This window comes from Podarcis filfolensis (genome assembly GCF_964270895.1).
Source record: "Podarcis filfolensis genome assembly, chromosome: 1".
In the NCBI taxonomy this organism is placed as follows: domain Eukaryota; kingdom Metazoa; phylum Chordata; class Lepidosauria; order Squamata; family Lacertidae; genus Podarcis; species Podarcis filfolensis.
The window spans coordinates 50,683,163-50,698,274 of NC_139604.1; the positions used below are offsets into that span (position 1 = coordinate 50,683,163).

The 15,112-nt window shown below is 42.9% G+C and overlaps 1 protein-coding gene across 29 annotated transcripts in view; it reads right to left on the reverse strand.

The window, feature by feature from the left end:
- The window catches only part of TNS1 (tensin 1), a 319,529-nt gene that overhangs the window by 179,414 nt on the left and 125,003 nt on the right, over positions 1 to 15,112 (reverse strand). The window lies entirely within an intron of this gene.

Here is a 15,112-nt window from a genome sequence, read left to right on the forward strand (position 1 = left end):
TTCAGGGAAAGTGGAACACATACATGGCAAAGACAACCCACAGAACAATAAAGTAAGAGGTGAAGGGGTGGAATCCTGTGCAATTTTAGCTTGGAGGCTTTCAGAAACATTCATCCTTATTCCATCTACATTTGCTTACTATAAGAGGGAGCAATGCATTCAGAAACACAGTTCAGAAATGCAAAATTTCTGTACCTCTATAAAATGTTCATCCTAATGGTAAGTATACACAGGAACGTATTCCTAGAAAAGTAGGGGATTGTAACACAATTTACAGGATGAGGGATACTCCCTCTGCAGGCCCATAAATTAGACCACATTCCTCAAGCCCAAGGGTTCTGCACATTTTAAGAGGGCTATAGGAGGAACAATATTCCCTCTGTTGGGTCACGCTCTGCCTGTGTGTTTATGCAGCTGAGGGTCTGCTCCATTACCTGTTTATACTAGCATTTGCCTAGTGATCTCTCTTTCCCCACCCTTCTGCCCCTTAATCCTTCTCATTGCCAAGGTTCTGCTCAGCCATAATCCCCCCACCCTTGTAGTTTCAGATGGATCAAGTGTGCTAATCCTTAACTCAACATACACATTCACTTTAGTGGGCTTCAAAGGCACCTTTTACCTTGGCACCCCAGGGGTGATGACATCACACCAAGGAATTGCTGATCTACTCCATTAAGCATGGCAGTATTTACAAGGTCATGAGATACTCATCTCCGTATCTCAGTAGCGGCCTCTTTAAAAACTATATATGTTCTACTTGTACATGAGGCAACAGGGAGTTCCGGTGAGAAGCAAACTGAAGAGCACACAATCTCCACTTGCTGATTTTACTAAGCAAACCCATTCAAGGAACTATCAGTGATTTAGGACCTCTCAGCCCAGTCACTTTATAGCACAATAAATACACAGATTATTAACCTGTACAAACTCCTCAATGGAGTGTAGGGGTAGGTAACACTGTTGGACTCCAACTCCCATCAGCCTCTGCCAGCTTTGCCAATGGTCAGGGATGATAGTACTTGTAGTCCAACAACATGTAAAAGCACTCTTCTGGCTACCCACTGTAGAGCTTTAGTTGTAGCATTCTCATCTCTTTCCAGCACAAACAGTATTGAAAGCAGGTTCTCATGTGACCGCCCCAACAGCATCATGAGAACAAATCACCATGAATATGCTATAAAAACAGGATGTATCGAAGAGTTACTTCAGCAACAGTCAACCCCCAAAAGACACAAACAACAGGGACCTGAAGCAAACCCAATGCCAACTGTTTCCCAACTATTTTGAGAGCTAGTAACATCAGTCAGAACATCAAGGATCCGTTCACCCGCTCATCTACCAACATAATACGTGTACCATCCGTCAGCAATGCTCTTCTGCATTCAGTCTCTATGAAAGGATAAATGGACCCAAATCTGACATCAGAAAGGACAACATGTGGAAACCAGTGGGAGAACATTTCAACCTCCCAGGGCATTCCACTGCTGGCCTTAAAGTGGTCATTCTTTAACAAAGGAACTTTAAAAGGGTCATACCAGCATGAAACTGCTGAATTGCAACTTATCAGGACATTCTGTTCAGCCTGAATAGAGGCGATGGTTGCCTATCTCAATAAAGACTTTAATTAGCGATTCTAGGATGCTTGTATTGCCATCAATTACTGCTGCTGCAAATGGTCACTCAGATCAAGTCATGTTTTAAGCCAGGAAAGTGCTTATTTCGCTTACATTTAAGCTTCATGTAATTGTCAGAGAATAATTTTTCCCATTTAATTTTCATCTGATCTTACTATATAGTTTATTACCTCTGCACCCATGCATATACATATCCTTTCCAGCTGAGGACAACATCTGATGGAGCCCATGAGTGCTTATGCCAAAATACATGTGTTAGCCTTTAATATGCCATGAGACTTGTTTCTTGTTGCAACAGACTAACATGGCTGCTCCTCTGGAAGTGTGGCCTCTGGAAAAAGAAGCCTTGAATGGCACTGTTGTTCTAGTGAGAGCTCTCTTTATAAGTCTGATGTTCTGGGGCCCTTATTGCTTGCATGATAACCTTTGACGGTAAGTAACTGGCTCCTAGATGGAGCCTAACTGTGAAGGAGACAGGGTTCTGAGGAAAAGCTGAGATAAAATTACTACCCATTACATTTCAATCCCACACTTTCTCCAGAGTGATTAGAGTGACAGACAAGGCTCTTTCCCTCCCTATTTTATCCTCACAACAACCCTGTGAGGTAGGTTAACCTGAGAGACAGGGATAAACCAGTGTCATTGCATAGCAGATTAAGGATTTAAACTCCAGTCTTGACCAACACTGTATCTATTTGACTCTATCTAGAACTTGCAAATTAAGACGTTACAAGCAACTTCTGGGATTCTTCAAAAGAAGCAAACAATCCAGATTGTTATTTTTAATTTTGGGGAAGAGCTTTTTTCTATGGGGATCTCAATGCAATTTACTGAGACGCCTAGTGGCTGAATGACACACTGCAGAGAAATGGAGACAATGCAATCCGACACTTCAGCTTGCAATCACTCCTGCTTCTTGTTTCAGAAATTGCCTCCATGGAGAAAAGAGGCAGGCAGGGCAACCAACATCCTGGTAGTTTGGGCACAATCTTGAGGACTGTTAATTCAATCATTTGCTGTGCCACTTCAGGTGATGAAGTGGGCACTGGCCCATAAAAGCTTATGTCAAAATGAACTTCTTATTCTTTTAAGATGCCACGATACTTTCTGGTCATAGCACAGTGTCAGCTTCCTGCAGCCCAACTTCTCCTTGCTCTGGCTATCTCTTCTGCTCAGATTATAAATTCATCTTGATAGAAAGCCTTGCCACAGGCCTCTGTTGTTTCACAGTCTCTTGAGCAAGAGGAACAATATCTGCAGAACCTCAGATCAAATAATGTTTCAAATCAACAAGTCTATGACTCCTACAGTCATAGACTCTTAATCCAAAAAAGTGAACGTGGTCACAGGCCAACTCCAAAGGAAGTACTATCTCTCACGCAGCTTTAGAAAGAAACGCAAACTGAGACTGTTGTTGTTTAGTCGTGTCCGACTCTTTGTGAACCCATGGACCAGAGCACGCCAGGCACTCCTGTCTTCCACTGCCTCCCGCAGTTTGGTCAGAAAACTGAGACTAGTAGGGAGAAAATATACTAGTAGGGAGAAAATAGAAGATGTGAACCTATGTGAACCTCCTTTTTGTAATGCAGAGATTGCATAATATTGTTTGCTAATATATTCAGCATTTTCTTTACAAGAGACCCTTCTCCCTAATCTGACCAACTATCTCTCCCCTTGATTCTTCTTGCCTGCACAGATGGTGTACAGATATGCTGCATGCATCTTGGAAAGGTGTTATGATCTTTTAACTCCATCATGCAAATAAGACAGATGCATCTTGAAAATGGCTATCACCTTTGTCTCCTCCATCTCTGACTGCAGCCAACTCCAAGAATGTATATCTTCTACTGTACAACTATTCCTAGCTCAAGCTTGGAAGGTGGTAGACTCCTGTATGGCACTGGCGAGAGTTTTTATGAGTATTGGGTTTTACAGACAAGTCCATTGGACCCATGAAACAAGAGCCTCCTGTCCAAATAGTCAATTTAACAAGGGCCAATGGCTGCTCACCTGTAGGGTTGCCATATTTAAACAGAACACCCCTTTTTGTTGAGCTTTTTTTCAGGAAACCACCAGAATTGTTGAGTTTTTACAAAAATGTCCCATCCCCCCAATGTAAATTCCACCCTAGTCACCAGAACCCTTGCCATAGCTTTTTGGAAGCAGAGGAAGAAAGGAGATAAACAAAATTTTGAACAACTCCAGGAAGGGATTTCCCTGCAAAGCCAGTGATTCCAGAAGCCACAGGCTTTCGCCAGCACAAGAGGCTAAGTTCCTATAGGCGACAGTTCTTCTGCATCCCCCCCCCAATCCATTCCAACTAGTTGATGCTGGGGGCTGCTTTTTTGGATAAAGAGACCTAAAAGGGGGCTGCTTTTTATGGCCAACCTCATGACGTTTAAAGCATAACACTGACCAGATGTCAGCAATTTTAGCAATCGAGTGCCAAATAAGTTTGGAGCCAATTCAAGGAAACAGTTTCCCCCCTGGGGGATGTCGGGTGGGGGAGAGAGAGAGCATGCTCCACATCCCCATGACCAGGAATGCAGGGAAGGAGAAATTCCAAAATGTTGAGGTAAGAGCTTATTAGTAGCACAGACCAACTTCATGGGCAGCCCTGCGATGCTATTGTAAGCAGCCAGCAACCTCCTGCCCCCCACACCAGGGTTCTTGATATAGCAACCCAGGGCAAGGGGCTCCTAAGGATGCATCTGGGTAAGACATGAGAAAGACCTGCCCACCTTGGCACTGCATGGCTGAAGTACTGCAATCCCCATGCCCACATCCCCACGTTTGCAAGGCACCGATGAATGCAGAAGTAGCTTCTGAGGAGGTAAATACAGGCCACAATCCTAAAACCACTTTTTAAAATAACTCAGCAGTGGTCCTACGGGTACACAAAGTTACCATTCCTGAATATATGAATTTCAGACTGAAAAATATATATATAATACTGAGGATTTTGTTATTCTTGTTGTTATTACTAATTCAATTGATATCCTCTCCTTCCTCCCCACAGAGCTCAAGGCAGCAAAGTTCTGTGATTAATACAGGGGTGGAGAACCTGTGGCATTCAAGATATGCCTGGACTCCAAATCCCATAAGTCCCCTCCAGCATGGCCCATGGGCAGGAATGGTGGGACCTAGAGTCCAGCAACATCAGGAGCACCACAGGTCCCCTCGTCTCTGGATTAACGGTATCTGAAAACATGAGCTGCTTAGAGTGTCTGAGCTCCTGCTTAAACCAGCATGTTCCCAGCTTGCAAGTTTTGCTGTCCCTGGGTAGAGACAGAACAGAGGGAGCAGGTGAAGGCTCTACACTTCTTCAGCAGCTACCAGGCAAATGCTCAGTACAGTGGTACCTCGGTTTAAGAACAGCCCTGTTTACGAACTATTCAGTATACAAACTCTGCAAAACCGGAAGTAGTGTTCCGGTTTACGAACTTTACCTCGGTCTATGAACGGAATCCGAACAGTGGAAGGGCACCGGTGGCAGGAGGCCTCATTAAGGAAAGCACGCCTCGGTTTAAGAACGGTTTCGGTTTAAGAACGGACTTCTGGAACAGATTAAGTTCATAAACCGAGGTACCACTGTACAAGGAAGCAGAAACAGGAAAGGTGGAGCTAAGGAATTCAAGTGCTTCCTGCGTTATTCCTTCGAGAGGCAGATTGGCTGCTTTTCGTGAATGCACATGAAATATAGTTTTGTGAAAAGTAGGCGAAATGAACATGGCAACTAAATAGATAAGTCTGAGCAAAGCACAGAGCTGCTGTGCTCCCCACTCCTCCCTGCTCCATCATCTCTCCTCCTTGCACCAATGGAGTGGGGGGGGGGGAGTGTGGCAGAGTTTAGTTTCACTTTTAAAGCATCCCTGCTTAGCTTTCTTTTCGAACCAGAGATTCTAAGTTTAAAGCAAACAGCAGTCAGCCAAGTTGACATTTCTTTGTTGATGAATGAATCACTTCCCACGAGGCATCCCAAAGAGATTTCTAGTACAATGAAAATATGTATGGAACAATTGCAAGTATACAGTGAAAACCTTTTAACACTCTTATGGAACTCACTGTTGCTTTAAATCAGGATAGTTCGTTTGAATGCAACCATAACCTAGCCCTAAATTGTAACCCTTTAGAAGTGAAACTAAACTCCTCCTTTTCGGCCATGTGGGTGGAGCACAGGTGACTGGCAGCACGCAAGTCTGACATTTCAATTAGGATCATCCGCTAAACCACTGTTTTGAGTTAGAGGCAAATGTGGCCAGTGCATCTTTTCCTAACAAGTGGAAGTATGAGCATAAGTATTTATATCAGCTTGCTTTCAAAATGGTAGTATTTCTAGGGCAACGGTTATAACATTGGCCCAAGGTCTGGTTGCAGGTCTTGAACCTCTGTCCTCTAAACAACATGAACTCAAATTGCACAAAATGTAACTGGGAAATCCGGCTGTGCAGACACAGCTTAGATCTCTGCATTGGCTATGAATGCAAAATTGGGTGGTCCCTTTCTCACGCAAAAGGTCTCTGCCGTGCGTAACTATAAGAGTCTGAATCCAAAATCCACTGCTACCCCTTTGCCAAAGTGTACAGCCAGATTTATAGGTAGAGTGCTACCCATTAAACGGAAAGTTGCGAAACACAGCTAGAGCAAATACAGAAACCCTTAAAAACAAAGAGCAAACAAAACACATCAGCATTTAACCGACTCCAGTCATGTGACAAGCACCACACTACAAGCACTGAAAGGGGCACTAGTTTAAACAGACGAAAGGTGACTTTGGCAGTTAAAACACATGTCCCTGAAAGGCCACCAGCCTCCAAAGGCCTGAATCCAATTCCAACTGTGCCATAAACTCCCAGAGTGACCTTGGGCATATCCTTGTGCCTTTCTAGGGGCCTCCATTCCTGCCTTAATCTTTACTTTCATTAAACACAGCCAGACCCTTTAACCTTTCCTCACACATCACATATACCCATTAATATCCCCCTCAGTCATTCCTGTTAATAAATTCACTTCCTCCTCTGCCCACATTTCTTACCCACAATCCATAGTTCTCAGGCTCTCAGAAACAGAGGGGAAAGAATCAGAATCTATTTTTATTTTAATTTATTAAAGACGGGCTGAGTTGGGAAGGAAATGTAAATAATGGATGTGATTTATTCAGAGTTCACAACCAGGAACAACAGGCTGAGGGGGAAGTGTTCTGTCAGACATTTCCTACTGATGGTATCAAGTATGGTCTATTGGACAGCATGATGGATTTTAGGGTTGTCATACGTGTGGAATTTCCCAGACATACCCAGAATACTGCAGTTGGAAGCAGTGTCCGGGTGGGGAGACATGTTTTGTTGCAGCTGAGGCAGAAGGCAGCATCCGGTTGCACCTTTGTAATATTTTCTTTAAATTGTTTGTTGCCGCTTCTGTTTTCTGAACACCACCTAGATATATTTTTAAATATATTAAGCAGTACACAAATTAAAGAATCAAAATTATCAAATCAATCCTGTCCCTCACACCTGGCAGCAGGCATTGCATCAGGCTACGGGGAAGAAAAAATGGGAAGCAACTTTTGGCTAATTCTTTCCAGTTTTCATTGCAGCTGATTGTTGAAGGAACTTTGTTTTTCAGATCAGGTGCCTCTGTTGTTGTTTTTCCTTCTCCTCAGACCCTCTTCCTTTTGTGTTGTGGCTTTTAGATTCTAAATCTGAGAGTAAGGACTGTCTTACTGATCTTTGTAAGCCACTGTGAGAGCTTGGGGGGGGGGCGCTGAAGGATGAAGACTGCTATAAATCAATCAAAGTTTCAGGTTCTCCAGTCCCAATCTAGAAGGCTTTGAAAGTAAGCACTAGTACCTCACACTGTGCCCAGAAACTGACTAAGCCCTAGCAAAATGTCGTTCTACTTTGCCTGGTCCCAGTTAGAAGCTGAGCAAGTGTCATGATATTACATAATGCCCACACATCTATTGCTTTCTTTTGCACATCACCTGCATTGTATATTTTGTTGGCTGTGTCGCATGGAAACTTATAACCAAAAGAAGTTTTCACTATACCAAAACAAAGAGTATGGTTGATAAAATATGCACTCAGGGCTATGATCCTAAGCCACTTATGTGGAAGTGCATTCCACTGAAATCGATGCAACTTATTTCAGCATAATATATTCTAAGACTGGGGAGGTAGGTATAAATCAAAGCATGAATAATGGATAGATGATGAAAACCTAACACAGCAATTGACATAAAAATGCATTAAGTTAATGGACTGTTTGGGCCTGGAGGCGTTCAGTGAGGTTTGCCTTAATTCTTCATTGAAGTGTTTTCCTTTCCTTTTTTTCCTTTTTGTTAAATTAGCTTTGGTTCACAGCCCTGCCCAAAGTACCTGTATGTGAGGATTTGACTTGGGGGGGTACAGCATAGGTTACAGTCACCAGAGATGCTTTAAAAATGGCTTTACCATGGTGTGTCAGCCCCATTCTGGCTTTACCGCCACTTGATGGCACCAATCTAAACGATTAGTGCTTGCAGACATTATGGCAGCAACAAGCGCAACTTGCCACACTGAACTCATTTTGGGTGATAGTTCCATGGCAACCGCAAGGTATGCTCTGAGTCTGGTAGATATATTCCAAGATCCATACATTCTACCTATCTGTGAGTGGTCAGCTCCTAAATTATGCCTGCTCTCATCAACCCCTATGGATCAAAACCCCTTCAGAATTTTATGTATATACCTATTAAAGCCTGTGTTGAAAAAAGCAAAGCTTGCTTACACAGGATTTGTCTGATGCAGTCAACTTAAGGAAGTGATTTATATGGAATAGAATTTTGCATTGTTCTGTCACCACCTATGGACATGGCTGGGCTAGGGTTGTATTCCAGGTCATCCAGAAGGTAACACCAGCACATTTGGTTTCTTATGCCTTAGTTGTGAACCAACTGTGCTAGCCACAGTGTTAAAAGAAAAACATGCTGGGAAACTCCCTTGCTGAACAACAACTTGCACCTAAGGCTATCAAGGGCTTCAAACCATGATTGCTATGTAGTACCTCCCATATCAGAAACAGTGTGTTTCTGAATAGCAGTTGCTATTCAGCAGGAGAAGGAGAAGGCTGCTGTGTTCATGCCCTGCTTTGGACTTCCTGTAGGCATCTGGTCAGTCACTGTAAAACAGAGTGCTGCACTAGCTGGGCCCTTGGTATAATCCAGTAGGGCCCTTATGTTCACTGAGGTTTCCTACATAGTATCACAAAGGCAACCCAGTAGCTCATGAAAAAGAAAAACTGCTAAATCAAATCCAAGATCTTTGCAAAATCTTTACCTCTTTAGCTCTTCAAAGGTAGTAAAGGCATACAACACTTCATATAGTTCACAAATGTTTATTTTGTTACCACCTCTGGGCAAACAGTTTTCCGGGGATTTGGGCATAATGCAAAAACCTGCCAAGCCTGTTTGCCAGGGCTGAGAGCAGAGATGCATCATGAGAAGTGATCCCTCTGTTGAAGGACCTTAACTCTCTGAAAAACATGTTATTTGTCCCTACCTAAAATAAGGATGAGTTCTGTAAGAGGCCAACTATCATGTCCAAAGAGTTCTTTGCAAAAATTGCACAAACCACTAGCTATTCACAAAACATGGTATGAAAGTGTCCATATCATTTAAGAATGTGGATGGAAAACATGCAAATGTTAGAAAATCGAATATAACATTATTGACTTTACCTCCCCCATGGGGCAGGTTTATGTGTCAAAGAAAGGAATTTTAATCTGTATCTTGCATTTGCTGTTGACATATGTGAAATAATCACCTAAGGGAGTCTGGGAAGAAAGAAGAATTTGTAAAGGTAGCAAAGGCCTAGCACCCTAAAATACCTAGCTACAAATCAGACACTTCATAGTCAACATTTCCCCCGCATGAAATATACCATGTTTGTTGGAAAATGCATAACTTACCAGTGCATAAAGGACACAAGGCTTTATTTTGTCAGTTATGCAGTTGTTTGGGACTCGCTCCAAGTCCAGGTCCCCAAAAACTACACACCCAATAAAAATATATTGTACCGTGTTTACTACTGCACACACCTATCAGAGTACTAGACATCCATGAAGCAAAAATTGCATGTGTATACAGACCCCAAGAAAAGAATCAGTGGCCTTGCTTATATGATACATTTGCATTGGATAACAGATGGATTTGTGATTTTAGAGGAGACGTTTTATTTTTTATCCAACACTTAGACTTGGCAAGACTAAAATTTGGGTAATTTGTTAAACAACAAGCAAAAGTTTAGAAAGGAAGCAAAAGTTAGCATCCGTGTGTGATGGAGAGAGAGAAGGAGAGAGAGAAGGAGAGAAGCCAGAACATCCTTATTAACTTTCCTGCCAAATTTCTTCGGCATGTACACATTTCCATCTTCCAAATGCTGACACTTCCAGCGCATTATCTGCTCACAGGCTTGCAGCGCTAAGACCGTGTTTTTGAGTTCATTGCCAACTTTGCATTATGCAACTTATGCAACAGTTCCACCTTCAAATTCACAGTTGATAATGCTGAGAGGAACAATGGCAATATATACAGCGGAGATAACACTACCTGTGACTTCTAAAGCCCAAGATGAATGCTTCAATGGGAACAAGACTGTGCTTACCTCAGCTTCCTTAAGCATAATGCCAGGCTGTGTATACACCATACCTTTAAAGCACAAGACATCCCCCCAAGGAATCCCGGTAAATGTCGCTTAACCCTCACAGTGCTACAATGTCCAGCACCCTTAACAAATTACATCTCCTAGGCTTCTGTGTGGAAAGTGATATTTTTAAATGCGCTTTAAACCTGCCTTTAATGTATGGTGCATACAATGCCCTCGTGTCCCAAAGAAACATTCCTTGCTGCCTCATGAAGCATACTTTTCAAGTCTTGCACATCATGTGTGACCTGCAACAAAATGGTGCTGTTGTTGAGAGTTCAAGCCAGTCAGCTACACCTTCCTCCAAGATCCTAGAAGCTGAAAGGCTAACATGCTCTGCTGCCTTTGGTCTTCCATTTTTTCCTCCAGTCCACATTCTATGGTTCCAGGAAATTACTGGTCCTGGGGTGGGGGTGGAAATCCCCTTTGGGATTTTAAAAATGTTCTGTACTTCAACATACCACAGGGATCACATAAGCATACTGATAGCTCCCTCTTCTTTCTCACTGGCCCACATTTTGGCTACGGTACTGTCAGCACTCAGTCACTCATGTTCACTGTTAGTGAGAAGGGCAATGATGATGATGCTTCCCACCTGCACCCGCTGGACGGTTCATTATATTTTTGTGTCAAAAAGAAAGAGAGAGAAAGGTGAGACAGGAGATTGAAATATCTGTGTCAGACTGAAAGCTTCTTTCTGGCGCCAAATAGTGGGGGATAGGGGACACTTTCATTGGTGCAGGAGCACCAGGGTTAAGTTCCCATGGATCATGGTACCAAACTTGATTGGGCAGCCCAACATCATGTATAGGATCATATATATATGAACCAACAACAAGGCACTAGTTTTAGCAGTAAAAAGACTTCTGCCAGTTGAGCACAATCCAGTATGTGACGTGGTTTCAGATACAGAGGGCAATATCCTTCACATGCAAAGAGCCACACAGCATGACTCCTGCCTCCAATCTACAGCTCTAGTTCACAGAGCACCTGCACCAACGGACACAGCATTCACTTCAACAGAAGGACCAACTCTGTGCCCACCTTTCTTCATAAGCACAGGGCTGCCTACTCTTCAAGCAACAGGGGCTGGCCATGCTTGCGGGACAGTTTAGTGTGCATGCTGAACTTCATGCTGCACACACTCAAATAACTGCTCACCAATCCACCATATATCCTTGGCTTGTTTCAGCAAGTCTCCCCACTCCAGGTGAAGATGCAAGGGAGCAGCAGAGCTTTGTCATCTTTCCGAACTCTTGCACGTGGAATTCAACTGTTTTATCTATTTATACGGCTATCGTGATGCCTTTGGGAGCTGGGTAGATGTCGTACCTAACAGAGCTGTACTCTTTAAATGCTTTCATATTTCTTTCCACTCATCTGATAAATCATTTTTGAAAAAAACAATCTCCTTGTAAAACACTGTGTGATGTTTCTCCCGTCTAAAGCACCAAACCTAGATGTTGCTTGTCTTTATGACAACAATATTTGCTCACAGACATAGATGCACCTAATATGTGCTGTATGCCAAGTCATATATCACCTGACCCCGGGCCTTACCTCCACACACAGCAGCATTCTGTCCTGTTTGCTGCCTGTAATTCTGTCACTTTTTTAAAAATATACAACACAGCTAACCAATTCAAAAACATCAGAGACTGCCCTGGGCATCAACATGGAGGGCCTAATAGAGTTTTTGAGCACAAAAATACAATATTAATCACTTTGCTATGATGTGGTGTTTTATTTGTATTGTTACGACAAAACTTAAAATAATGAGTTTTTCAAGATGATTTGTTGTTCATTCTATTTGTGCTGTTTATTCAAATGACTGAAATATTTAGTGCATTACACCTTTAAGTTAATCTTTGTGTGAGTGTATATAATAAAAAATACAGGAACTTTACAATTCTAATGAGACTGTACAATCATAAATGGATTTTTCACATACATGGACTCATTCCCCATAGGACCAGTTCTTAGTTTGTGATGGTACTCAATGATATGGAGTAATCATCAGCTTTTTTTTCCTTTTTCTTTTTTGCTGCCTATGGCATCCATTTTGCCCTGGCACTCATGGCACTTTTATCAAGATATGAGTACCAGAACATCATTTTTTACCACCACCAACCTCAATAAAGGCACTGCATATGACTATCACTTTGCTATGTATTACTGACTTGCAATTTCATCAGAGAGAAAAGGGTTGGCGATTCAGTGCATTACCTCTGCTGAGAATGCCCTCTTGACTAAAAGTTGCCTGAGCCAATGACTTTGCCTTGGAAGGTTCTGGGGTGATGGGGTGACCATCAGCACTGAGAAGGGATAAGGCATTGTCAGGGAACTTGGGTCATATGAACAGAGTCTGGGGAGAATGCAAGATGTGTGAGACTTTTATGAGAATTGGTAAAAATACAACTGCAATTCAATCTAAAACCCAACGTCTCTGGCATGAAATCTAAGTTAGCAGTTGATTTACTGATGAAATAAAACAGGCATTTCTGCATCACAGTTCAAATTCTGGTTTTGATGCCCTTAAACTAATACTCAAAATGGGACTTGTAGCCCTATGAATATTTACATGATGGCCACATATGATTTGCTTGCCTCTGGTTAAGTTGTAATAAACTTTTAAAACTGAACTATGCCACATCAAAACTGAGATGAGGACCATTTTGCATAACTGGGTCTTGCAACACTCACCGCATTATAAAGCCTCTTAGGGGCAGGCTAATGGCCCACCTAGTTCAATACAGCGACCCATCAGAAGCCTATGAGAAACCCACAAGAACCTGAGTACAATGGCACTCTTACCACCTTTGATTCCCAGAAACTGGTACTGAGAAGCATACTGCCTCCAACAATGGAAGTAGAGGATAGCCATCATGACTAGTAGACACTGCTAGCTTTATCCTCCATCAATTTCTCTAATCATCTTTTAAAGCCACCCAAGTTGGTCGCTATCACTACCTCTTGTGGGAGTCAAACAAAAATATTAACCTTTTCTCACAGGGGAGCTGCTCCACACCCTTAATCAATGTGCCTGCCCTTTACTGAACCTTGCTTCTTTCTCCCTGGGCTAAGTTTGTGACCCCTGATTGGCTGGATCCTGCCACTGGATCCTTATCTCCACTTTCACTAATGTCATATCCAGTCCAGCAGTTTGGTTCATTGTGGACATACTCCATCCTGGTCCAACACACCACTGGCTTCTTTGGAGAATATGATTGTACTTTTTATTTCATGCTTCTCATTTGGGATCTGTTCTCATTCCCACCTTCAAACACCTTGAGAGAAAGACTCTTTCAAGAGAAGTCTTTCTCTTTCTCCATAATTCCATCTCCACCTACTTATATAGCTTACAAAGTAGGAGAGGAATAAAGACCCAGACCATCTTCACAAGGCATCCCATTCAACAACAGGAATAATCCCTCAAGGGTCCTCCCCTTTGCAGCCCTGAATTAGTGCCAATATACATGTTACTGTTCCTATACATCAGATAGGTGTATAGCCCAACAGACTTACTAGAGCAGGCTTCTTCAAACTCGGCCCTCCAGGTGTTTTTGGCCTACAACTCCCTTGATCCCTAGCTAGCAGGACCAGTGGTCAGGGATGATGGGAACTGTAGTCTCAAAACATCTGGAGGGCCAAGTTTGAGGAAGCCTGTATTACAGTCTAAAGAAAACAGAAAAAAAATCAAAAGGTCATGGCAAGGAGGCAATTCTTTCAGAACAGAACAGGAGGAACATTTATTGAAAAGAAGATGAAAAATGGTGAATCAAATGGTAGATCCTGACCATGGTAGATCAAAGAATCATTGAATTGCAGGGCTGGTACCCTGGTCATTTAGCCCAGCACTCTGCTGAATGCAAGTTATGCAATGCAGAATGCAACTGCAGCATCCTAAGCAGAAGACTGTCCAGCTTCTGCTTAAATAGCTCCAGGTGTAAAGGCTAAGACAGATACTGAAATATATCTGAATGGCAGAACCTAGAAATGAGACTGAGGCCACACAGTTATAAACTGGAACATTGCATGCAGCAGCACATCATCCCCTCCTTCCCTGTCCCTGAATGTCCATGCCGTGCTGGCACATGAATTTTGGCCTATGTGCATAGGCAAAAAAAAGGGGGGGATACAGTCCAATTCCCAGATAAAATCCAAGAACTAGCTATGCAAATTTGCACTGAGTGTGGGCCATAATTTGGACATATGGGGATGGCATGCCAGCTGGAGGAGTTGACTGGCATATTTGTGCCCTCTCCACACAAATGGTCAGGTCCAAACAGTCCAGAATGTTGTTAGGACAATGTGGCAAACGGGCCCTTGCACAGCAATGAATGTGCCAGGAAGGGTACAGTCCATCAGAGGAACATGCGGAAGAACCACGGCTGCCACTACCTCCTAATCAACCATGCAAAAATCCCTAGTAGGGGTGTGCTACCTGGAACTTCATGCATCACCACTGGCACAAGCTCCACTGAAGCGAGCAAAGGATGGTAGCAATGGGGTAATGAAGAAGGAAATGCAGTGCTAAGTCCATCTACCTTCAACAAAGACTTGCCCTGTTCAGATCTGCCAGAACAAAATAAGCAAGCACCCAGTCCAAATGAAAGTGGTTGCCAATGGTAGGCTGGGCTCATGGACGACTTAAGGGAGAAGAAGTTATGTCTGTGCCAGCAGCATTTCTTCTGGTGGCGCATTACTGCCCCATTCTGTCACCACCATCTTGCCTTAAGCTTAGACTGTTGCCACCCCTGTGAAGAGCAGCATAAGAACTTCAGTTTCTCTTTACTT